At 44.9% G+C, this 26,864-nt stretch overlaps 1 long non-coding RNA gene across 10 annotated transcripts; it reads right to left on the bottom strand.

Annotated features, from left to right (window-relative positions):
* Nucleotides 1-1,117: 1,117 nt before the first annotated feature.
* LOC106630955 (uncharacterized) lies at nucleotides 1,118-25,168 on the bottom strand. 10 transcript variants are annotated; one of them, XR_003558776.2, is made up of 4 exons: nucleotides 22,387-25,168; nucleotides 15,933-17,733; nucleotides 15,345-15,453; nucleotides 5,221-13,535 (listed from the first exon to the last, which is right to left on the bottom strand). It is a non-coding gene; the product is annotated as an uncharacterized LOC106630955 (long non-coding RNA). The 10 variants fall into 10 exon arrangements; XR_008735279.1 differs by adding an exon at nucleotides 1,118-1,502 and having other exon boundaries at nucleotides 5,871-17,733; XR_008735278.1 differs by having other exon boundaries at nucleotides 3,980-16,056; nucleotides 17,598-17,733.
* Between the last annotated feature and the right edge of the window lie 1,696 nt (nucleotides 25,169-26,864).

The following is a 26,864-nucleotide window of genomic DNA, read 5'->3' as shown; positions in this document are numbered from 1 at the left end:
AAAAATCTCCAGATCTGGTGCAGATCTGGGAAGGAGAGCGGTTGCTCTTTGAAGCGTAGATACAGCAGGTTTCCAAAGGCTAAAGAGAAACACTAAGTAAATTAACAAGGAGTAAAAAGGAGTAGACAACAGAAACAGAAGGATGAAGTTAGAAGACATTAACCAGTTAGATGTACTAAACAGGAAAGCGCAGAGCTGTCTGTTTGCAGGGCAAAGGTGGTGTGCCATTTGAAAAGGGGTGCAAGAAACCTCAGAAATAAATTGAATCTCTTCTTTAGGCTTCAGAAGCAGATGCATTTGAGAGTGTATTTTCCAAAATGTAAAGTAATGAATTCCAGTTTGTGGTAAAACCAATTATTTAAAGCATACAACTGAATTGGAAAAGAAGAGCAACATTCAGGAAGAACTTTAAAAGATTTTAGAAATGCAGAACATGATGAGATTATGAAATTAACTCTATTAACAAATAGAAAAACACCACTCCCATAAAATACTAGACTCGGAGGAGACACCAGCTTGTACTTTGGCAGTGAGAAATAATAGATGCAGTCTAAAGCACCCAAATGTGTAGTCTTTAAATCAGCAGTGGCTCAGCACCCAAGGGCCCTGCTGTGCAGCAGGATGCTCTCCTGTCAAGCTGCAGTCTCTGCTTGCTCCCTGCATCGGGCTGGCTGCACGCAAGCTGGCAAACAGCGAGATGAGGTGCTCATTTCTTACTGTGTTTTTTATAGGAACTTTACTGATGATGTCAGATTATTATTTTTTTTAACCTACTCCTTTATTTACAAGCCTGATCTTGAGGCCTGAATTAATCTGAGAGTGTCCCTCTTCAACAGCAAGAGCATTTAGACAATCAGCCCAGTGCTGAGGGAGATCGAGGGATCATCATTATTGGCTCTAATAACAATCCTGTATTAAGCATGCTTTAGGAATAAGAAATCAATGAGGCAGCAGTTTAAAATGACCCAAGGACTTTCCAACCCAGTGATTTAATAACACAGTGAATAAAAAAATAAATCCTAGTAAATACTAGTGGCCTAGAACAGAATCTGCCCAAAGGAATTTTCTGATATTACTTTTATTTGCTTGTCATAAACATTTCATCTACATTTTCCCTTTTCTGTTCCATATATTATATTAAAGATGAAAAAAAGTTTTAGATTCAGCTTGAGTTTTTCATGAGCCTTTTTCCTCTCTAGTTAACTAGAAAGGCATTAAAATACAAATATTTAATTAACTGACAGAACAATTTAAGCCAAGTTTGAAAGTGGTTCTTCGAATCGTAGATGTATGCCTGGAGAAGCAACAAGGAGAAAATCCCTTACTTTGAGATGCGTTTAAGTTTTTCTTTCTTCTTCTGCACAGAGATGAACCTTTTTGATCTCACTTTTTTGTAAAGTAACTCTTCGTCAGATTAAATATGAAGATCCCTATCAGAAAGCACTTGGCTTTGACAAGCCTGACAGAGTGCTGTGTAGCCGGCAACATGGTAATGGCTGGCACTGAAATGAAAAGGATTTGGATAATGAATAAAGAATATTTTAGTAGCATGACTCATAAGTAATACAAAGGCAGCTCTAGCAACATCTGAACTAATTACAGACTAGTTGCTATGTTGTAACAATCATGGGTATTAAGTGTGTGGGATGCTGAAGTGTGTGGGCATCCTGCTAAGTTTGATCTCAGTTCTTGCAACTAAAATCCTGTCTGTCCCAGCTGGAAAGTGGGCCATGCATGTAGGTGCCTAAATATGGACTGAGGGTGACTAAATCTGTGCATGTACTTTTTTTTTTTGTTTTTTTTTGTTGTTGTTGTTGTTTGGCCCTCCTGCCCCCAAACTTTTGGAGCTGTCAGGAATCATGCAGACAATTACACGCTGCACGATTTAACTGCCAACTGTCCTGTTGCAGCCTGGTGCTTTGGGTCTGTTCCTCATCACCCAGTGCTGTCACAGTGCAGCATTTCCAGACCATCTCAGTGGGATCAAAGAGTGAGAACAACAGTGTTTCCAACCTCTGGTAGCTCTGTGCAGGCAGATGATGCTTGGTTTACCTTCAGGATTTCAGGGCATGAGGTAACATGGGCTGCTGTGGCTTTGAAAAGCAGAGTTGGGTTCAAAAGGTTGGTTGTAAATCCTGGATGGGCGGCTTAGAGCTGTTTGACAGGAATATCTGCAATGGGACAGCACTGCTGAGTGACTGCCTCTCTGGGGGACGGGCTTCCTAGTCTGGTTAGAGAGGGATGGGCTTAGGCAGTAAGATGTCAATGTGACCCAAACCTGCAATTAAATGAAGCCAGGTCCAGATGTGGAATTTGCTCCATTTCAGCAGTTAATGAATTGGAAAATTATCCAAGCTCAATTTTCTGTTTCCTTCAAGGTTCTTGCTTCCTCAGTTTGGGTGATGATTTCCCTGGGCATCATTTGCCCTTGCCCACTCCTTGTGTTTCTATCTTCCAGACTTACAGGAATTTTTAGAGGATTTTTTTCTTCCTTTTCTGAAAGGGCGAGACCCTTTGCTCATTTTTCAGATGCTTTAGGGATGTGAAGCAAGGTGCATGACTGCACAGAACAGAGCTCAAAAGCGGCTCTGTATTGACAGTACCATGGGACCGTCTTACAGCTGAAGATTTCTGTATTTAGGTGGTGCACAGTGAGGAAGACAGTCCCTGTGCTGGGAAACCTATGCACAGAAAACACATCCATGGGTATTAACTATCCATGGATGCCATCTGATGATGTTTTAGAAACCATCCAAAGCACGCCAGCAAGCTGAAGGCTTGCAGACTGCAGCAGGGAAGGAGAATGAAAGATGTGAGCAAGGTTTTGGGAAGGAGAGGTGCGTTTGGTTTTGGATTAATGTTTCCAGTAATGGAGAATGGAGAGAGGACAGCAAATTCCCTTTGCGCTGTGACCACGTTCACTAATCACACTAATGTGACTGTAATGAAAATAACACTTAACCTGTCATTATTCCCCGTGTGATGCTCCTCTAGATTCCCTGCCTTGTTGCCAGCATTCCGGTGAACAAAACCAGGGATATTTTTCAAACATCTCAGTTATAATAAAGAGAACAAGCTGCCAGTGGACTGTGCTAATGCATTTGCTTTGGCACCAGCTTTCCCTTGCTGTATGGCTCAGGGTGCCAGCAAAGGCTGAGCTGGAGCAGAGCCAGAGCTCTGTGGTGCCCAGCTTTGCTGCTGCCCAGGGACTGGTGAGCAATGAGGGGAGACCACAAAAGGCTCAGCACACCTCGCTTGGTCTCTGCTGAAGCTTTTCATCCCTTGGTGGCTCTTTATGCCAGCAAAGCAGCACAGAGGATTTTCAGATCGTGCTGTGAATAAATCACGCTGAAGCCAAGGAGGTTTTGCCTGTTCTAATGTCTGATCTCCATTTGGGTAAAGGAGTCTCCTTCTTGTTTGGCAGTTTCACTATATCACTGCTTGCAATGAGCGTATGTTTTTTTTAAGTTAAACAGAACATACTGTCTTGCAAACTCTGCTGTTGAACACCAACATCTTGTTAGATCCTGCAGGTTCAGACTGGCCTGCATTTCCTCCACTATTTCCCCTTAAAAAGGAGGCAAGCTGAGACCAACCACCAGAACATTTTCCAGCTATTTCTACAAGCATATTTCAACTATGTAACCACATAATCCCCACAACTTTTGTTCTTATGTTTGGAAGAATGTAATTTCCCATATACATTGAAATGTATATTTGCAGCTACAGCAATGATGCAGGTTATTATTTAGCCCCCAAACGCACATATGAAGTATCCTAGAGAATGTCTGCTTTTGTCTGACACCTTGATCAGGAGGTGGATGTAAGAAAAGCCTAAGTTCATGTGAGTGAATATTCACAGGTTTGCACAACTTAAATGTTTATATCACTAATAACCTTGGGAGCGCTTTACTGTGTTTCTTTCATTCCGAAGACATAATGGGAGAGTCCCCAGATATAAATAGTGATAAAAAAGATATAAATTGTGAACAATACACAGGATTTTATTTAGAAGATGTTCTGAATCAACAGTGATGTTACAGCTGGAGCCTGTGGTAACCCAAGTGGCACACAAGGATGTCCCCATTCTCGGTGTGGCAGTCACCTGCAGGGGTCCTGGCTGCATCCCAGCCTGGCCCAAGGGCAGTGGCCAGGTGACTTTGCCTGCAGCTGAGGCTGCTGTGGTGGTGTTGCCCTGGCACTGCCAGAGGTATTGAAAACTCTCTAAATCTTCCAGCAGGCTGTGTAATTTGTGTAACAGGCAAAGCTACTTGCAGTGGTGTTTCCAGGGGATTCTAAGCAGGGAGAGATTTTCAAATGCAAGGAACACTCTCCAAGCAAGAATGATTGCAACAATTGAACCGAGGAAGCATGAGGAGATGGAGAGAGGCAGTTCCCTCAGTCACAAATGGCCCGGTGACACCCCAGTTTCCACTTGCAGAGAGTGAAAAGCAAGCCAGGCAGAAGGAGCATGGCTCCCACCTGACTTTGAGGTATAGTAAGAAAACACAGGTGGGAGGAAACTCATGCTTACGGTATTTTGCTTAAATGTTGTGATGTCTCTGGAATGCCTAAAACTGGAAGGACTTTGGAAAGCTGGTAGAACCTGCTCTGTTTCGCTGGCATGCGTCCTGGTGAAGGTGAGCTGTAAACTCAGGCCAGTGCCAAGGTGATGCTGGAGGACCAAGTGGATGCGAGGTGCAGAGGGGAGTTGGAGGGCATCCGGCATCCTTCTTGCTGCTCTTAGCAACACCCCGGGCAATCCTGTTCCCACTCAGCTCTGGCAGAGTCCCCATGGTCAAGGAGGGAGCAGAGCCACGGCTCAGCCCAGGGGACCTCGCAGTCCCATGGGAGGATTCAGGTAGAGCAGGTGGAGGGAGGGGGCATGTGGCAGGACAGTGTCCTGTGTGACAGCCTCACTGCCTCAAGCCTGTCCTTCTTTTGCAAGCTGAATTATTTCCAATGCCACACTCAGGGTGTGCGGAGGCAAGATGGAGATTGTTTTTGCATGGGTGGTGCTCTGCTAAAAAGCTGCAGAGGCAGGTGCTATTAATAACCCTGGTGCTCCTGCCCCTCCTGCATCATGTGCATCTCCCAGTAGCTCCGCAGCACAAATGCTGCAGGCACTGGGGACAGATTACTGTATTTTTGACAGCCCAATTGTAGGCCAGGAATATGTCCAAGGGATCACAATAAGAAGAACACACAACCACAGCTGTGCAGAATTTGCTTTATGTATATATTGGTTGAGAAGGTTTAACAGTGGCATACATGGCCCTGCAGGCAGCGAGGTGTCGCTTCACTAAACAAACAAATAACCTGGTGTTCCCATTCAGGAGTGGTTTGAAATGTCTTTCACTACCAACTCTGTCACGCAAGGTCAGCGCGCTCGTGGAGGAATGAGCTCTGCTGTCACTGCTGGCTCGCACGGTTAGCTGTGCTGGCACGCCAGCAGCAGAGCTGCCCTCCTGGGGAAGCCCCCAGGGCTGAGGCAGGGCACGTGCTCATGCCCTGGGATGGTGAATCTCCCCCCATGGGCTGAGCCAGCCAGGTGCCCTTCACATTTGATGGCACCACCGCCACTCAACTCCTGCCCCATCAAACGTTCCTGTACTTAAATAAGGAAGAGCTCCGATAATCTGCATTCACTTCCCAGGCAAAGTTTCAAAGGCTTATTGGTGAGAGTTATACAGTCTGCACCCCAAAGCAGCCTCGCAAGTATTGCCCCTTTACAACTAAAGCGGTGCTGTACCCGGTCATTGCCAGCATTCATCACGTGTCAGCGCGCTCTGTGTTGAATTGCAAATACCCATCGTGTGCTGTAGTGTGCTTGTGTTTGATTCTGAACGAGAGATGAGAGCAGACATTACCTTAAATATTCACGAAGGAATGTCAGCACAGATGAGGGGGAAGGATGGCAGTGGGCTCAGCATAAATCATTGATGGCCATGAGGCATGAATAGCTATTCTGGCCACATCATTCTCAGTAATATCGGTTTAATAATGTGGTGCAAATGTACTCTTTAATGGTAACCTGTAAATAAAACAAGCACTTCTTATTGGAAACATATTGGCTTGGGAAACCTGGCTGGCAGCTTGCAGTTTTAAGAATTGTCATGGGATTTGCATTAAATAACCCTGTGAGGAGAGTCCTCCTCATTGCAAGCCAATACAAAACTTGTGTTCAGAGAGTAACCACCTTCACTGCTGGTAAGGGCAAGAGCCTGGCTGTCTGGGCATCTCATAATTTCAGATACACTTGAAAAAGAAAACTTGGCACCCAGAAGCACTGAACAGCCTTGAATAGGTGATACTTATCCAGCCAAAGGTGAACTTTGTATTCCTTTCATGCGCAGTGCAGCTATGCCGGTGGTGGTATTCAAGGACTTCAGGGCGACGGTTTTATTAGGTTAAGTTAAAACAACAAATCTTTTTAAAATGGTTTCTGAGGCCCTTGGTCTCTCTGTAAACTTAAGTTTGCCTTTGCTTTCTTCAGCCACCTTCAATTCTGAACTGCTGGCTCAGCTTTGCTTTACAACCGGCTTTGGCATAGAACAGATGCGACACAGCTTACATGGAACTTACTAACTCCCAGGTAAGTTACTCAGGCTCTTGCAGGTAACCTCCCTGGCTGCTTCTGAGCGAGCTGGCTCCTGGGGGCTGCGTGGGGCTGGTTCTTGCATCTGAAGATAGCTTAAGGTACACTGTTCTGCTGGTTTGCTGGGGTAGTGTTAGATACTGGCACAGTCTCCTTGTCTGAATCATTGCTCACTTCACGTGCTGTGTGTTTTTTCTTGGTTTTTTCTTCATATCTTTTATGTACAAAGTCTGCTGGCTTTGATATAATGATTTCCTTGCTACAGCCATTGCGTATGACTTCACATATGAGACTTTTCCCTTACCGTGTTTTTTTGCCAATGTAGAAAAAAGGCTTCCTTTCCAGTTTGTCTCCTCTTCTATAGCCTTCCAGGTGCTGCATTGACTTTGTGAGGTGTTAACAGGCTTGTATTTTCAAGCTTTCCTTACGTTTCTTGGAAAAATCAAATTTTTGCCGCCTTCTAGATTCTGTATCCAGACATGAATTTTCCCTGTAATATATACCATGGTAGACCTGGCCTGGCTTCTTATGTTGCCCTTCTCACACCATTTCTAGGAAATTTCTTAATGACTCAAGGGATAGAGAAGGCAAAAAGCTGTCTGGTCCTAGCTGAGTGTAGAGTCATGCATACCAGAATTAATGGGATAACAGCATTCCCTGTCTCCTCTGCAGGAGATCATGACTGGACAGTCAACCAGGCAGCTATCAGAAGCAGAGTGCTCTTGCTGCTTAGACTGCTGGTTGTACATCATGGGTAGCAGAGAATATACTGAAATTGTTTAGGGAAATCTATGATGAAAGAGCAAAGGAGTCACATCAGTGTTTTACATGATGTTAGAGGAAGCAGCTTGGGTCGTGGGATAAAAAACACTGGAAGTGGGGCCAAAATTTGAGTCTGAGAACACAAGAATGGAAGTTAGCTCTTTTCTATTAAGAGCTGTTTTATAAAAAGCCAGTTCTGTCTGTGATGTGCTGACATGGACGATCTAAGCTACCAGGTATCATCTTAAACTTCCTATTCCAGCTATCATTAAGGAAAAAAAAGTCTCCAACACACCAGGCTTATGTCTCAACTTGTGAGACATCTGAAAAAGACACACGTAGTTAAGAATAATGCTTTGAATTTTTGTAATACCCAGGATAATTTTATCAGAGAGGGATTTATGTGGTGATGCATTACATTAGCCTAGTGCTGTGTGAGACATATGGAAATTAGAGATGGACTAGATTTCAGAAAGCTTATAAAAAGAGTCTTCCAAGACCTTTAACCTTAAAATCATTCCTAGCTGAGCAATCCATTAAAATAAGTATTGAAGTAATCCTTGGCTGGCACAGTAGTAAGTAATGCTAGTGATTAATGGGGTTTGGTTATTTTCTTAAAAGTTTAATACATAGCTGTACAGAAAATATCTTTGATAATGACAGCCACAAGACCTCACTCTGTTGTGAGGGAAGTTGCGTGTAGAGCTGTGAAAGTTGTGTGTGGTTTTTGTTAAGAGCACCTAAATTTTGCTAAGGGTTGGATGCACTGCCAAGACCTTTGTCAGCCCCCCCCTCCCCCCCCCCCCCCCAGTGCCCCCACCGCAGCCTGCCACAGGCATGGCTGCTACCAGCAGCTTGGGACAACTTCTGTGAGGGGACCCATACCACCAGGGATTTTGGGAATCTGCTTCATACAGGTGCAGCTCGTGCACAAATGTTGCTTTGGCTTTGCTTGGAGATGCACGGTGCTGGCCAAGTCCCTAGGCAGTGGTGGCCCATGTATGGCACACCCAGGGCTCCTCAGGTCTTGCAGCAGCAGCGCCGGTGCTTCACACTCACACGTGTCCCTGGCTGGGTGAGGGCTCTGTTTTACCTGTATAGTGGTTTCCTCAGTGCCAGAGCAGATTTTTCTGCCAAGGCAGCCGTCTGACAATCTTGTCTACACTGTTTTACAGAGCCTGGCTGCTGAACGTCACCCAGCATAATTTTCAGGGCTGGAAATAGAAGCTTAACGGTGGAAGTGCAGATCAGATTTTCCTGTCGGACACTCACAGCACTGGCAGCGTGTGAGGCTTTGCTGACTCCGCAGGGAACAAGATCACTGTGAAAAGATTCATCACCAGCAATGAGTGCTGGAATATATATGTCTGCATAAGAAAACCACATTGCCAACGGGCTGCATTTTGAGCTGCTGGTGAGAAGCTTAATGCTGCAAAAAAGGAGCTTCCGTTGTAATGCAAAGAAAATTCACTTCCCCTGTGAACTTGCCTTGTTCTTGGTGGCTCCCTTTGCTACCGCTGTTAAATGCCAGGTACAAAGCAAGGCGAGCTGACAGCATCACTTTTTATCAGCAGTGCTGGATGCACACTGGTGAACTGCAGGCTGTTGAGGGTCACGGGAAGGATTGTGACCAAGCCACTGTGGGTGTCCCTAGCCTCGCTGGGCAACCCTTGCTGCTATCCCACGCTGAGGGGCTCCTGCAGGCAGCTAAGGTGTGAAAACTGATCTGGCAGCATCACTGGCCTCCCCTAAAGGGAGAACAAGGATGAAGTGGTGGCTGTTCCTGTTCAGGTCGCAGCACCCAGCTGCTCTGTACCCATACCAGAGGAGAGCAGGTACATCTGTCTCCCTCTTTGCTGTGGGGCACCACACAGGGGCATGCTGCACTTTAGGCTCCGTGTCTGCACAGCTCCTGCAGAAGCAATGGCACCTGTGCAGTACCAGCCCGCCAAGGATCACCATCACGCAAGGGCTAGAGTTTATCCTTCGGTAGACGAGCTAGAAATTAATCCCTTTATAGTTCTGTTGGTAGAACTATCTTCCATTTAACAAACTGGAACAATTATTTCTGTTCTGATATGGGCCTTGAGCTTGGTGTACACTTGGTGCAGGCTTTCTGTTCTTTTTAAAATAATTCTCCAACTCGCCCACCCACTTCTGACACGTTACTTTAAAGTAAAGGACGTGCTGCCAATTCCAGTCACTGCCTATTCAGCACAACACATCATTTGATGGCATTTTCCGTCACTAATCACAAGAGCTATTTGTTTTATCTTTGCAAGAATTGCATTAGCTCTGCTGACCAACAAAGGCCATTACCCTTGGCTGCTGCAGCTGCTGGAACAAATGAGACTGTCAGTGTGCATCACACAGCAACTTTGAGAGCTTGCTTTGCCTCCCACCTTTCTCTTCCAGATGTCAGGTGCTAGTGAAATGTGCCAGGGATCCAGAGCAGTAATCACATCAATTTGAGCAGAGAACAAGCTGTCATAATTCACTGTACTAATGAAAATCATGATGACACCACAACAGAAATCCTTGCCAACTTAATCATCTTACCCCACCATAGCACAAAGTTCTTTAAAGACTAATGTTCTTAGCAGCATATACAAGCTTAGGAACAATTTCTGAAGGTGATAAAACACCAAAGTGAAGTTGCATGGAGAACTTATTTGTTTGGTGAGTACGAATTCCTCTAAGCATCAGCATTCTTCCTGCTGTATTAGAGAAAACAAGTTCAATAAAGAATAATCAAAGAAAAAGTGGGGAAAAGTAATTTTTGGCCAGAGAAGTGCTGGGGATTCACTGTTGCTGCCATGCAGCATTTCGCTAGGAAAGATGTAAATGGGGATGCATGCTCAATTTGCTACCACTGAATTTCCTCACTGTGGGTTGTAAAGTTAATTTAACTAGGGGGAAAAAGGATTAGAGAAAACTTAGGAAGGAAACATGATTCAGACTTTCTGTGGCGTGTTAATTTAGCACCCATGCAGATGGAAAAGGAAAGAAATTGTGGGTGCCCTCCATCCCCAGCATACAGTCATCACCACGTGCAATACATACATGTATTTACTTCATCAGCTTTTGGGTTGTGTGTGTGGAGGAAAGAATCCACAAAGGTTTATAAGGGGGAAAAAAGAGCATGAATTCAAATTAGTTTTATGGATCTGTAAGAACCAGCTTGTTGGGTTTTTTTATCTACTTCAAACTCTACCGTTCCCAGCAGTGACTCGTGAAACACGATATCAAACTATAGTAAATTCAAGGAATAGATACAGCATTACAAGACTGAAGGAAAGCCAAAATTAATGTGAAAGTAGGCAGTCAAACAGAAAAAGAACAAACAGGGAGGCTGGTGGGAGGATGGAGGGGGAACAAAGGGAATCTGAGGCAAGGAGGTGAACTGGGAACGTGACAATATGATGGATCCCACAGAAATCTTCTCATACTTCGTTATATATTCTCTACTACCTTATTTGGAGGTATTGTTCCTCAAAAGAAATTTGAAAAAGCATTTTGAAGGAGGAATGGGAGCCTCAGGTGAGCAAAGGGAGAAATCTGTTTGGATCAGTTCCTCCTTGGCTTGTAGTCAAGGCCAGGGGAACAAATACTTGGAAAGCGTGGTAATTCGCAACTTGCCATTCAACTAAACGTCTAATTCCTGTGATGGATAGAAATACAGTATCTCACATCAAATTCAAGGTAGTGGTGATACTTTTTTTCAGAGGAGAGGTAACCGACGGTCCTGCAGAGGGTGGCTGCCAGCCCATTGCCACCAGCCCCACAAGCACCCGGTTGGGTTTGTGCAAGCTCAGGGCTTGGTGCGTCCCTGGGATGAACTCACATGGGCAGGGGAAGAGGAGCCGGGCAGCCACAGCCATAATAGCCTCAAAGGAAGAGGTGATGACTAAAGACTGAAAAGAAAAACCATGGAAATCCACGAAATTCAAACTGGGCTGCTGATGAGGAAAGGTTCTACATCTTAGCAGCTCTCAGCATCCTGCTCTTGTTTGACTTTGCAGGCCATCATTCCCATCTCACATATACTTAGAGCTGCTTGCAACCAGCCTAAGTGTGCTGGGAAGATTTCTAGTCTGATTTCTGAAAGAAATGAGGCATTTGCAATCAGTCTAGCTTGTCCTGTCTAGTGCCTGTCCCTGGCCATCCTCTAATGGAGTGTGACAGCATGGATTTTCATCAGCCAGATTTCACTGGATTATAGGATTGCTTGGCTACAGAGCAAGGAAAGTCTGCAAACCCCGAAGGCACAGCTAGCTCAGTTAGGAGAATAACTCTGCAGATAACAGACCCCTCTCAGCTCTTCAGATAATTCTGCAGATCCTTCACACAAAGATGCTCCGACCATCACTCTACAGCCACATACCTTTGTTGCCGGTCCCTACGTCCAGGCATCCTGTGTGTCAGCAGCAGCGTAAGAGGGATTTCCGTGTTACCTAGAGTAATGAGAATGGCTGCTACCGGTTTTAAACACAAGCCAGATCCTCACACAGCCAGCATGGTTTCTCTGCCCTGCACCCAGGCTCAGGGCAATGACGATTGCTCTTCCCGGAGTCGTTCTCAGTCCAAGATAACTCCCAAAGCAGGAGAAACACGTACAAAGGCAGCTTCAGTGGCTTCAGAGCAGCTCAGCTGTGTGCCCTTCGAGCAGCCTGTGGATACTGGAGAACTGACTACATGCACATGATAAGCTAAGTGCCTGTATTTATAAGGCATGAGGGCTCTTTTTATTGCACAACATACTAAAGTGTTTACAGTATATCTCTCTCTATTAATCTAGAAGCACTGTATTTCCTTTCTTGGGATTTTAAGCCTCTCAATTCAGCTGAAGCAAAAAGAATGTATCTTTCCCGTGCAAAAAGGCATTAAATTGCCAGCAAAGTCCTTTTGCTCATGCTGGAATCTCCAGGAAATGCCCGTGTGTGCCTGGAGCCAGCACTCACAAGGCTGTTAAGGACACAGCGACAGCATGCAGCTGTGCTGCACTTTCCGTGGGTGAGGGTGAGCTCCAGCTTCTCCCCTGAAGTGCCACCTCTCTGATCTGAGACCCATTAGCTACAGGGAAAAACTTAACAACCTGTACAGTAATTTTTGGAAGAAGAGTTAGTTAAGTATCAATCCGTGCACTGTCTGAATTGCTGAATTCTCTTATGTGCTGGGAACCTCCCCTCCAGGAAAATCCTAGGATTTAACCAAGAAAGAGGTGAAGGATGTGTTTTGACTTTAAAGACGACAAGAAGGAAATGCAAATTGGAGAACTCTTTCAGAAGAGCATCAGATATATGATGGTGCTCTTCAAGCCCTGCCTTGCGTCTTAAATGTAGCTTGCAAGGTTAACAAAATCCACAGTCGGCCACACTGGGAGTGCTGAATCATTACATTTTACACAGTCCTTCGCACTATGAAACCTGGATGGTTCCCAAGAGTGAGTAATCTGGAAATAAAAATGTGTCAGATCAATAAAATTAAATGGCTTGAAGAAATCTGAGTTTAGTGCTCTGTAAGTCCTAATTGGCTTTGCAAGCATCAGAGGTGACCTTGCCCTTCACAGCTTAGCTATTATAGCGGTGTGCGAGGTTATTGCAAGATAACAACAGCACAGTTGTGATCCTAGCGCTCTTGACAGCCCAAAAAATACCAACCACAGGAGAAATCAACAGTGAGAAGAGCTGGCAAGAATGGCAAGATGATGTCCTAGTGGCACCTGATGAGCTGAGGTTTTCATGCCCTGCTTGGGTTAAGGGGCCGTAACATTAACTTTCTGTACGTCAGACATTGGTTAATACCTATTGTAGCCCTACATGACAGCTGCTTATTTTTTTCCAAAGACACAAGATACAGACATACAAGTCACTAACATGGGTGAGCTAATCAAAAAGCAAATATAAGTATTCAAACAACATGAGCTATTTAAATAGGGAAGTTAAACAAAATCCATCCCAACTGGCTTTCAACTCAGCCCCATGATCTAAAAATCGATTTTACTTACAGAATGCTAAAGCCTCCAGAGGAACTGCTCTTCTCTTCTCAGCAGCATGTGTGGACAGAATAAACTTCAGAGGTTTTACAGTGGTTAGCCAACACAGACAGCCCAGCAGAGCCCAGGCATCTCCTTCCACAAGTGCTCCTACCATACGGACCTGCCCTTTCATCAGTACTGTAAAAAAAAAATAGGGAAATTTGCAGTGAAATGTATTGTGAGCCCTCACAGAGGGAACTGGAAACAGAGTAGGCTTTAACACACTGCTCGGCTTCAAAAACAGTCAGGTTTGAAATAGGATTTCCAGCAATGCCCAGAAGTATCCCCAAAGATAGGTTTTGAACCACTCTGCCACAAGATGAGCAGAAACTCCCAGGTTTCCCTCCCCTTGCCATGTGGACCTGAGCTGACAAGAGAGGTTTGCCTCCCTAGGAACAGCGCAGCCCTGCCAGGCGTTCACTGCCGTTGTTAAAAGTCGGCATATTTCATTACCTGCCTTTTGTAACCTAGCACCAAAAAACTCACTTTGAGCTAAAATGTCACATTTCTTTCTTGTAATGAGAAAAATCACACCCTTGTCCACTTAAAAATTCTAATAATACAAATCCAAAATGAGCTTTGCATACTTAAACGCTTTTAAATAAAACACTTGATGCTGGTGAGGAGCGAACGATAACAGTTCAGGAGAGAACAGTTTTGCTGTTTGCGCTCTCCACTGCTGCAGGAAAAAGCAGTTGGGATGCTGAGTGCTGCTGCAGGCAGCCCCGTAACCTGGGGGATCTGAATAATTATTATTTTTCCATCCAGCACTCTGTGTTTGAGCTACTGCTCTGACTAGCCACAGCAGGCATCGCTTTGCAGCAAGGGTGGCTGCGATGGGGTATCTGCCAACATCCATCCTTAACACAGCCACTGGACCCCGTCATGGACCGATCCTGGGGTATCCAGAGCTGGGAGTAGAATTGTTGCGTCTCGGGGCACCCCGTGGGGTTTCCTAAAAGGCATGCAGACATTTCATTGCCACATTGCCAGCCTCCCGGCTTTTTTTTTGATTTGACAACACAGTGGCCATAGCTACGCAATTTGCTAAGCCCTGGAAGCACAGAATTGTCAGCAAAGGGATGGAGATCTCTTATCTGAAGTCTCCCCTTCCCCCCTAAAGAAGCAATTCACATTTCTATAGCTCTAGCAATAAATCCATAGACCTCCAAGGACAAAAATGGTAACTAGTGACAAACAGTGGTGCCAGGGGTGATATGCTACTGTATACTCTTATGATGGCATGGTAGATAACTAGTGACATTTTCTTGTAATGTACTTACTACTTTATCAGGATAAACATTCCAGAATACATCACATTTCTTTACATTTTTCACTTCCTATTAAACTCCTGGCTGCTTCAATGAGCCCTCTGTACACAGTCTGACTGTGGACTGGTGATCTGTAACTTTCTGCGATATGATATTATCATTTCTCAAGTCCTGTTCAACTCCAGATGTAACTTTTCATGGGCAAAGATGGATGCCATGAGCAAAACCCAGGCACAGGCAAAATTTATCTCAATTTATCCTGGACAGAAAAAGTAACTGAGGGTACCTTGCTGAAAGCAAAATATACTGCTTGAATGAATTTACAATAAGTAATAAAATACAGCAGGGAGAGACCATTTACTACAGGGGAAGAAGGTAATATATGATGTCAGTAATTCACTTTAAAATGATACTATTAAGCAAGTATAAAGGTGATTATCACCTTTTTTAGGCATTAAAATTATATTTATAAGCCAGTTGGTGTGTGACATCTACCACTATAAAAAAGCCATCTTTAATTTCTTCCAGAAAAAGCTATATATGCTTTCTGCCACTTCCAGAACTGGCAGCTCTCAGAGCAATAGCGGAGGATGAAGGCAGGCCTGCAGCTGTCACCAAGGCAAAGTCCACTGTCCTGAGAACCAGGTTATAAATGCCAAAAAGCCAAATGCCATACCTAATCCACAGAGGAACCGCTGAGACCAGACCAGGTATTAAATCAGTTGTTCTGGCGTTAGTCCCCAGCCCGACACTCAGACTCATCTTCATCCCAGCGCTGCAAGAAGCTGAACGAGAAACACCAACGTGGGCACGGCGAGCCAGCACTGCCCAGCCAGCAGCATTGCACCACAGAACCGGATTATTTTAGCCGAGTTTCAAAAGGGAATAATTTTACATAATGAAGCATCTGTAGACGTTTCATAGACATTGGCTCTTTGCAGCTTTGGGCTGGTTTCAGAGAAGCCGCTTGGGTTGACTTTTGGCTTCTCAGCCCAAAATCACAGCCCAGCTCCCTCACCGCTTCATTTGCCCTCAGTACCAGTCCCCCTAGTCCTGGAGGTGCCCAAACAGGCCACTTGGGCCTCAGTTCTCCGCATTCCTGCCATGGATTTCTGGCTTCTTTTTCTGAACACACACATTGGGAATTATACAGAGTATTCTTGCACAACAGCAGTAACGCTTCCCTGTCATTGCAGTGAACACATTACCCACCACAGCCAGACAAGCCAGCCCCAAATCGCCGTGATTTTGCCAGCTCTGATACCTGGTACCGTCTGTGGAGCTGCAGCTCCCGGAGGCAGGTGATTACAGAGGATCTCGGTGTCTTCTTTGCTTCTCTGAAAGGCTCAGAATAAAGCCTGAATATGTGTTCTCTGAAGACTTAAATCCTAGAAGGCAAAAAAAAAAAAGAACAACCAAAACCCACCAGCTAAATTACTTTCTAAATCTCATGGTTTGTAAGTCAATAGCATGATTTGAGGGTGTTTGGGCTTGGCAAGCAGTCTTAGGGTGGATGCCCCACCACAAACCCCAGACAGGGAGATTTTCCAACGCAGGCTTGACCCTTCTGTCTCTGCATAAGCAAATGCTGATGTGTTTCAGTGACCTGGTAGCTGTGGGATTGCATTTTGCAGTAACTACCCTCTAAAGCAATGATCCCTTAGTACAGGAGGGTTTAAGACTGGCTGTGCTGGTGCTGCAGGAGCAGCCTGTGGTCTCTGTTGGGAGGGATGCAGAGTTCAGTGCAAGGAAAGTCATTGGAAAGAAAGCAGCAGCTTCACTCCCTGCAGGTCCTTCAGGTTGTTCTGGCCTCATGACTTAATCTCCAGAAAGATACTTTAAGGAATAAAATCCCCCAAAACACAGATGAGCTGAAGGCAGCTCTCATCCCACTTACTATTTATCACTCTGTTGCTCCAATCCATATGCATGCATTTTAATGCTCTTTCAAACAATAGCCAGGCTAATTAAAGTTCATTCTGAATGGGTTTTTTTCCAAGGCACAGCTGAATCGTGGCAGTGCAGCCAGCACATGGGAGGGACACACCGCACAAGTCTCCTGCTCCACCTTAGCTCTTGCTCTTGTGAATATTTTACATTAGAGAGAGCTGAACCGCACAACTTCTCTGACACAGCTCCGTGCTCGGCTACAGTGTAGATCCACCCGAGCAACATCAAAATCAGCCATGTCACTAATAAAAAAAAGCAACCAAACAAAACCAGACTGTACCTCCGTAACATAGGTGGCCAGTGGGGATGCACCATCCCTGCTCCGCAGGGCATCCTGTCCCGTGGGCTGCACCGTGCCCCATGCAGCTGCAGTGGGATCAGATTGGCTGGGGAAGGTGTCAGCAGTGGGAAAGGAGAACTTTAAGCAAAGATTCTCTGAATCCCTTGATGAAATGACAACTGGCTCAATGGTCCCTGCATTTAAAGCTGTAGCTCCTTTTCCCATCAAGAAGCTGGACTCTGGCTATACTGGGTAGAGAGGACCTTTACTCTCCAGGCAAGGCATTCCTGTTGATCACAGTTTCTGTAAGTACATTATAAATATTGGTTTTACAGTTAAACTCCCCCCGTCAAAGCAGAAGCATTCTTATTAGATTATTTAGAAAAGCCCATAATTACCAGGGTTTAATTTATTAACAAGATGGGCAATTTAAACACTATCTTTGGAGCTAATGAAATTGTGCTAACTCCGAGACGGAAAAAGAGAACATGAACGCCATGGAAACTGTCACTGACAAGAGCCATAATATTGCACAGGGGTAGTTTGCCCGTCCGTTAAAAACACCCAGTATATTCTCTTTCTTAATATGGAAACAGGACAAATATTACTCAGGCTGCATGTGATGCTGACAGAGAACTAAAGACCAGTTTACAGATTGCAGCGGTGGTTTCCTACGGTCGATGCTCCAGCTGTACTCACGTCTGTGGCACCAACATCCTCCCGGAGAGCCCTGAGATAGGCGAGGCAGGATGCATTTGCTGGAAACTTCAGACCATGTTGACAATAATTTCTCTCTCCAGGCACTTCCCAGAAGTATGTTCACTTCTCCAGAGGCCTGTTAGAAAAATAGTGAAAAAGGAAAAAAAAAAATACAACGGTTGCTTCTGCCTTTCCTTCCAGTATAAGGCTGTTCGCTAGCAATGGTGCACACTGAGGTGCTGGGCCCTTTCCGTACAGCCCCAGGCACAGCGAGCACCCCGTCTCTGCTCCCCATAAAAAGTGTTTCTTTTCCAACAAGCGAGAAACACCAGGGCTGCCTGCAAGGGATGGGGCCAGGCAATTTCCTGCAGGAAATCCCTCTGGTCAGCTGCCCTGGGGACCCGGCTGAGCCTTCAACAGAGACCAACGCCAGCTGCCGTCAGCAGTGACCCTTCCATGGCAGAAAAGTTGCTGCTAGTGGAGTAAGCAGAGGGATGAAGAAGGTACATCTATATCAAGCTTTAGGGGCCCGGCAGCGAGATCTCAGGGGATGCTGCGAGACAGAGGTTTTGGAGGGTGCTGAATCACCCCAGCGTTGGTGCCGGAGCAGCCTCTCCTCGCAGCGCACAGGGAGACGTGCGGTCCCATAACACACCTCAACACTTGGAAAAAGCAGCACGAGAGATGAGGAAAGCCTTATTGTCTGGTGACAGAAATGCTTCCACCTCTTAGCTTAGGAGCAGAAACGCTCCCCTGTAATTATCCCTGATCCAGAGCACTAGACAAGCAGATACGTGCAAACAGGCTTCATGCTATTAGATACTTTAATGAGGAGGTCAGTGTATTTTGCATTGAGGGATTTGGGATTTGTACATTAACTGGAGTGGCATGTGCTGGAAGGACATGTGAATTAATGACACTATTTATAACCCATCTCATTATCACACACAGCTTGATGCCTCCGACAGCCACTAATTCTCTTAACCAATTTCTATTGCTGGAAATAAAACTGCTTTGCTTCAGCTGTGATCTGTTAGACAAATGCTGTTGTTGTTATTGTTTTTTTTTTAATGTAAAAAGCGTTTTTCAAAGAAAGGCTCCATGATTGCATGATGTAACTCCCCTGAGTCCAAGTCTCAGATACAAAAATATTCGTGTTGAGTCTGATAAATGAACAATGAACAAATTACATGCTCGATTCCCCTGCTTTGCCTTACTTTTGATCTCTAATATTAGATTTCTATAATTGTTTTTCAGGTCCTTGTGCGCACATTACCAACGTATATGTTGCAATAGAAATGTAAAATTCAACAATTAGATTTTGAAATAAATGTGCCCCTTCTTTAATTTCTGTCCTGTTCTTTGACACAAAAATAAGAAACCATTGTCTGACAAATATTAAAGCCTTGGATACGATTCCAGTCTTTTCCCTTAAGAGGATGTAGCATGGCACTGACTTTTCTGACCCTTTCAGCTGAAAGAGGAAACCAAGGCCTTATCCTGCTTATATACAAAACAAGTAAAAAGACACCTTTTTGTCCTATATATATTTATAAGGGTTTTAAGGACTTAGAAGCATAAGGAAGAGTTATAAAGAAACCAGACCATTTTCCTAAAGACAGACATCCAACAGCAAAATCCTTTCTCCTTCCTCCTGCCAAGAAAAATCACTATTTGCAACGTTGGCTGCCCGGGGGCAACGTCTCTGAGCTGCCTTTGGTCTCCCTCTCCCACATTTGGACGCAATGACTTTCTAGGCAAAGAATAGCAAGTGTCTGTGCATCTGCTATGGGCTAATTAATGCTCACCTACAAACCAGGGGGGGTGTGGGTTGCTCCTCCTGTATGCTTTGAGCTGGGACTGGCAACACTTGGAGGACCCTGCTGTTGGTACAGAAAAAACAGCACCTTTCCATGCCTCCTCCAGCCAGCCCCTCAGGGCTGTGCAGAGAGGGAGCTCAGGCTTGAGATGGAGGCACAGTGTCTTCACCCTTCCCTAACTGATGGGAAAAGAGAGGAGAGACCACACCGTGGTGGAGAAAGAGCAGGCATGAGGGTGGAGAAAGCTTCTGCTCGGCAATGAGTGATGCTTTTTCTGCTCCTGAGAAAATAAACACTGGGAAGCAATTAACTCTGAAGATAAGTGAAAATAATGTGACTTACCAGGCACCAACATTGTTTTAGTGATGGGAATGGAAATGAATTCATTATGGCTGACAATAATGTTAATAAAGATCCATTTCCAGAGGTCTGGAGGAGTGGAAAGGGCCATAATCACAGCAGGGCTCTTTACTCCTGTTTTCCAATGGGATGAAACAGAACTGCTCACTTGCTACAACTGCTAAGGTGGAGTGGAAGAGAGGACCGGGAGGATGGACGCCAACACCACTCCACGCCAGGGTGGTGCCAAGCTACCAGTGATGGGGGCCTGGCCTCCCCCTGTCCCTCTACACTCCTCAATCTGCTCAGAGCCAGACTCAACCCAAAGGGGAGGACAGGAGACAGCTCCTGTCTCGCAGGTAGGGAAACCTTTTTTGGAAGGTATTTTCGGAAGCCTCTTCCAGCAGCGTGTATATGCAGATGCTGTGCTTAATTATAGCCTCCATCAGCTGGCAAAGCTACTGCCTTGTAGCAAATTCTCCATCCCTGCCACACCACTGGTAATCATCTCAGCACAGAGCTCTGCCCCAAACCCAGTACTGCTCACTTACATCTCAGAAACATCATTTCCTTTACACACACCTCTTTCCAGACTGCTCAGGGGCTTATCAGGCAAAGGGATAAGCATATTATACATTGAGACAGGGTGACAGTGGATTTACATCTCTTCTCTCACCATGAGACTACCAGGATGGAGCATGGAGGAGGAGAATTCAACTACGTGTGACATCTTTAGGCTAAAATGTCATGGACAAAGAGCATCCCCACTCAAAACTGGTCAAAGGATGGCCTTTTACTGGTCAAAGGATAGCTTCTGCAGGATTTTCAGAGAACTTTGCTCTCAGTGAGTTGTTCCAGACATCTTCCCCCACAATGATCCATCGCTGTGAGCTAATCTGTCACGTTAATTCAATGCAGCAGAATGTGAATGGATTGCACTTTGCTCTTGCTAAAAAAACCCAAGTGTTTGCTGGTGACTGTTTGCATGGGAAGCGTTTCGAGATGCACCCCTCCTCCTCCTCCTCCTCCCGACTGGCCAGGCAGTGTGCTTGCGGATGGCTCAGTGTGCAGTCCTGTGGCTGACTCCAGGCGTGTGGTTGCAGGCAGGGCTGTGATGACACCATGGGTTCTGCTGGCTCTGACTGCAGAAGAGCTATCTGTGCTTTTCTCAGGCCCCTGTGAGGCACTGCTGACACCTTTCACAAGGTGGCTTATCTAACAGGACTGGAGCAAGTCAGAGTCCTGCTCTTAGTCCTTGGTGGAGGAGCTACCTTTCCCTCCTGTCCTACGGGGAGCCCAGCTCCCCTGGCGAACCTGCCTAACAGGTTGCAAAGTAAAATCAAGTCGTCTTCATATCTCCCGACCAGAAGTAATGTGTGCCATCAGCCCTGCTAACTCCTCTAAGATACGGAGCAGGCGATGGCCAGTACTAAAGCCATAAGAAAATACCCTCTGCAGAGAACTACACTGATATTTTGGAAGTATGACCCCTCTTGAGTGAGCTGAGTCACAGCTTCTTTCATCCAGGTGCATGCCCATGCCTGATACCATTTAAAAAATTCTTTTTTCCCCATCTTTTTTTCCACCTCCACCAAAGCCCATTTCCCAGTTTTCTGGCTTTCTCTCCTTGGGTTTTCTCTGTGGTTTAGTTTCCTGCTAAACACACACTGGAGAGATCAGGTCTACCTGAGCTTCAAAGCCCTCCAAAAGACATACTTCTCACCCTTTTTGAGGCAGCAATTACCAATAGGGACACTAATTGGCATGCTGCTATCTCTATGAGAGCAGAGATAATCCGAAGGAGAGTGGTAATGTTACATGATGTAAAGGGCAGGTTGTTAGCAATAATTAAGGCACAAGCAAAAACATAACAATACACCTAACAGTCTGATGCTGGTGTATTAGCTGAGTAAAGCAAAGTGAATCTTGAAGGCAAAACTCCCATTTTCCTCCAAATCAGGGGTCAAAATTCTGCTGTGGCAACTAAATGCAATGCCACTGAAGCTGGAACATTTGTCACTTGGATCTAATTTAACCTCAATTAGCTGCTCTGACCCCCAACGTCCCCAAACACATAAAGATGAAATCTCATCCCAAAGACTGTTCCCAAGCAAGAGCCAGGGTCTGGAAAACTGCACTTCTCCCCTGATCTTCCCCTGAAATTACTTTGAAAATTAAGCCTTAAAGCCAGACTTGCCTGTCCTGGGTGCTGTACCTGCTCCAGGCACACACCACAACCCCACCTGCCAAACTTGGGGCCTGGGAGGGATCTCACTTGGCTCTGGGTAGCCCAAAAATAGGGGGGGATGCCAACTTGCCCTCCAGGCACTCCCATATTACACCTACCCAAGACAACATGGGGCTGTGAGGCACCCACTGCCCATGAAGACGATGCTGTAATCAAAACGTGTGACCCCAAATAATCCCAGCACTGATAGGGGAACAGACCCTTCTCAGGGACCACATGGGTGCAAAGGAGCATCAGGAAAACATTCTCCTTTCTGTTGAAGCTTTTGCTTCTTCTTAACGTAATTTCTGTCTAAAGAAACTTTTGCCATGCCACATCACTGTGCCTAAACACGTTGCTTTAAACATAAACAGGGAAACGCAGAAGAGAGTGAAATACCCACTTGGATGGATGTTTTCATAGATTCAGAAAGAGCCGAGCTGGAGTGGACCGCTGTGATGATCCCTCCCAACACAGTGCCTTGGCTGGCCGCCGCGCTGTCCCGCATTAATTCCTGCTGCACGTCCAGTCTCTGTGGGAACCAGAGTGTAGATTTCAGAGAGAAAAATCTGGTTGTGTTTCTGTAATAACGACTTGACCACAACTCTTTTGCAAATTGTTCCCAGAGTTAATTTTCCTCACTCCAGAAAATGCACTACCTTTTTTTTTCAGTTTGCACTAGCTTCTGTTTCCACTGAATCTTATTATACTTGGTCTACTACACTGCAACACCTGCTGTTACCAAATTGCCTTCCATCATGAAGGCAAGTAAAGCTGTCTTGGCAGTGTAGCCCATCCAGAATTAATTGTAGCCAGGTAAATCACTCATTTTCAATTCTTAAAAACTTACCTTCTCTCTTTCCCCATCACGAGAAGGTCTAATACAGATTTCTCCCGTGCCAAACACAACAATTTTGGGGTTAGGAGACTGCCAACTATAAGTATGAAATATTTCAAGGACATTTTAGCACTGACAGCCTGAGACCTCCGTATGACAGTCAGATTGAAGTCCCTAGTGATAACCCAGCTTTCCTCCCCAGAGATTACCAGGTGGTGCAATGCAAGAGGAGCCCATCACTTGCTTTGCTGTGGGACGAGGTGGCATGCAGCAGCAGCCAGTGTCCAGTTTGTGGGCCATCTCCCAACATGCATGTCCCCACGTAGCCACGGTCATTTGCTTCTGCGCTGTCAGACGATATCTTGCCACCCCTGGCAAGACCTGCCTGCTCCTCCTTGCTGTTTTCGAGATAAAGAGATTGTAGTCTAAGAGGTTAATCACAGGCAACAGTGACATCTTTACCTTGATATATGCTGTCTTTAGTTTGATGCACTTACAACAGTGAAGGCATCACCTAGAGGTTGAAAAAAACATTCTGTATTAATTGCAACAGAAAAAGTAGCAGTGGAAAATATTTCTACAGATTTAATTATCGTTGTACTGAGATGCTTATGAAAACACTTGCAAACAATCACCAAAATACTTGGCACCTATTTTTCATTAATACTATCTAGTTTCTTGTAAATATAAAATATCCTAGAATTTGAGTAACAGATTTTTTTCTAGAACCTTTAGTAAAAAGTATCATGAATATTGCTGTTTGATCGGTGAAAGCTTCGCTCTTCCTGAGAAGCTACTAACTGTGTAAAAACAAAAGTAGAAACTGGAAACAACTAAATTTTCTGGCAAGGTGTCCCAGGGTTACCTGAGAGAGATGCAAAACCTGCACAGATAAAGATGTCATCTAAAAATAATGGCTTCTGATGCAGCTCAGCAACCACGGGTGCCTTTTCTCCACAGGCGGGTTTTTGTTCTCCTACACTTGCCCTGCCACCACGCCAGGGAAGCGTGGGGAAAAGACTAATAAAATACCAGGTGAAATAACTGTATGTGGCTAACGCTACATACTACAGAAAGGCAATAAGCAGTGCTTGGGCTCTCCTTTCCTCTGACTTGAACTGAGATTTTCTAGTTTGTACATGAAGTTGCAGCAGAGGTTTGAACAAATAATTATCTCTCTTGATCTCCTGCTCTTCCTCTACATTATAAGCGAATTTAAAGGGCACTTAGAAAAAGCTGTCACAACCTAAATTAACATGTAACAAGTAAAGAAAATGTTTGATGGGCTGTATGGGAAATTGATATAGTATAAAGGTGGCCTTTTCATCCCCTGGGATTTACTCCTGGGCTTCTGCACTTGCTCGGTTTTATAGTTCCAAAGCTTTTCTCTGTTGCTGTGGCAGGAACAGTGCTGTGGGCATGGTGAGGTTATTGCACATGATGCAGGGGAGCTGCCACCATCCCAGATATGTGCAGGAGGTGACAGCCCATTGCTGGTGAGCCCATTGCTACCTCCCCACTGCCCTGGGACTTGGGGCTGCCTCCCAGGCCCCCCCAGCCCCACCAAGCAACCTGTGCCTTTCCCCCAGCATCCGCTTCAGCGCGTCTCCCTGGCAGGAGGAAAATGCCTGATCTCTTATGCCTCAGCTCAAAACTTCTCAATCTCAGTGACTGATAAAATACCACAAGACAGTCTGTAGAACAGCTGAGGAAAAGAAAATACAAAAAACACACCGATACATCCCACTCAGACACAGAAAAAAGCGCCGTGTGGAAGCAACCACAAGCACTTGAGACCAGCACAACTTTGATTTGGTGATAAACTAAACCTATTTATTGTTGAAACATTAGAAACAACAAGCTAAACGCAAACCATGGAGGATGGGAGAGGGTGAATTGGTAGGTGGGAGCTGGCAGGTCATGGGAAAACTGCCACATAAAACATAGGTGTTACCTCCCAAGAGGGGCCAAAGCTAACAAGAAACACACCAACTACCGTGAAATTAGCTTTAATAATTAAGCCTGCCAAAAGTGAAGATTAAAAATTTAATCTGAACTAATGAAGCTATTGGCAGAACAGTTTTCCCCCATTATACATTTATGATATATAATACACTAATACAGACACCTTCGTTTGAAACACTAAAAGCCATTGCTCAGCCTCACGAGCACCTCAAGAGCTGTGCTGCCTCTCACACTTTTGGTGCTTGCTGCCTGGACTCTTGCTTTATCACTGGAGGAGCAATGAAAACACTTCATTTTGTTAATTCTTTAAAGTATAACTTCACATTTCTAAATAAAAACTAATTTTGCCTCCCTAACTGGAAAAGTGTGAGAAAATTTTGGAAGTGGATGTTTCAGGGATTTCAAACTTCTTTTTTCTTTCTGCAACTTTTTCATAGAACTTCCAAAGCATAAAATTCCTTGAAAACATCTGTTATACAATATACAATATACTAAACTCAGGTTTAGTATAACCTGAGGTTATACTAAAAAATCTCATGCAGTAAAACAACCATCAATCATTACTTTTAAAGGAATCCAGAAAGAACTGGGCATCTGTATGGCTGAGGAGGCAATACTGAGTTAGAGTAACAAGTAAATAAAAGAGGAAAACAGAATTATTTATGTCCTAATAAATCCAGATGCCCTATGATGTGCCTAATTAGCGTTAACAGGCTTCTGCTGGTCAGGAGGGGCTCTGATCCTCCTGTGGACACCCAGGGCTTGGCTTCTTCACCCCTGGAAGAACCCAATGACCCTCTTTGCAGGATGCTTGCCCCTCCTTGCGCACCAGGTCATGGCTTACCGAGTGACTTCTGGTCCCCGTGTACCTCAGCTTACTAAGTCACACGATCACAGCGAGATCAACCTCACATGTAAGGTCCTCGGTGGCATCACTGAGTAACAACTGGCACCAAATGGAGCCCCCAGGTTTTAAACACAGTGAGAAGTTGAACTTCTGGCCACTCACATGGGCTGTGAATGGCTTGTAGCCCCCTGCCCCTCCAGTCCCTCTGCAACCCTCAGTATTTTGAGTGTGATGCTGTGGCCATCTGGACCAGATAGATTTTTTTATTTCTCCCTTTTTATGACAAATTCTAGTAACCATACTCCTGGCTTTATTTGACACTGTGAGTAGTTCTACTGAAGATGAAAGTAGCTTTAAGTTTTAAAATGTTTAAAAAACATAGTTTTTATGCTTTCCTCCAGTTAAGGTGCTTGCCAGTACATATAAATTCAGGACAGAGTCTGCTTCCCTATAAAAGTTTGATGTTGTTCTCGTCTGGAAGGCTGACAAGACATTGAATTCCAAATTCAGGAAATGTTCGACTCTATGATGTGTTTATAATTAAATTTATTTCCCTTGAATGCAGCCGAGCATGTCCCTGGCTTATTGTGTGAGGCAGCTGCATGTTAAGGATTATGCCTGTGGAATCAAATAGATTGATGACATGATTTAGGACCTATCTGGAAAGATTAATTGAATTAAATATAACTTACACAATTTTCCTTAATCCTCTGAGGAGAGCCTGACCGACTTCACACCTTTGCTTTGCTCTGGAAACCTTATTAAAAGGGAGAGGGAGGGAGACAGAGTGATTGGTTTATATACTTAATTAGGAGCTTTAAATGTTCAATAAATTACTACTCTTTGGAGGGGAAAATCTGAAACATTGTCTCATTCCTTGTTTTGCCTAATTCATTATTTTTTTGCCTCTTTATCAATCAGCAAGATGGCTACAGACCTCGTGGTGGGGCTTCCAGGTCCCCACAATTTAAATTACCAGATCCTCATCGCAACGTCTGCACCACATGCAAGCAAAAAAGCAAAAAACCATTAGCTTTGCATTTCTGGGAATTTTACACTGCTCTACCTAGCAAATTCCATAGATTTGCCTAGACAATGAAAGACGAGATGCAAGTCCTGCCTTGAACTCAAGGAACATGACAGCATCATTCCTTACAGGTTTCCCCATGTGGGTGATACCTGGTCCATGGATGGAGCTGGAGGAGTTCCAAGCTGCTGATATAACACTCGC

This window comes from Falco cherrug, chromosome 15 (assembly GCF_023634085.1).
Source record: "Falco cherrug isolate bFalChe1 chromosome 15, bFalChe1.pri, whole genome shotgun sequence".
Lineage (NCBI taxonomy): Eukaryota > Metazoa > Chordata > Aves > Falconiformes > Falconidae > Falco > Falco cherrug.
Note: the sequence above shows the minus strand (reverse complement) of the source record. Positions and strands in the feature narration are given on the sequence as shown.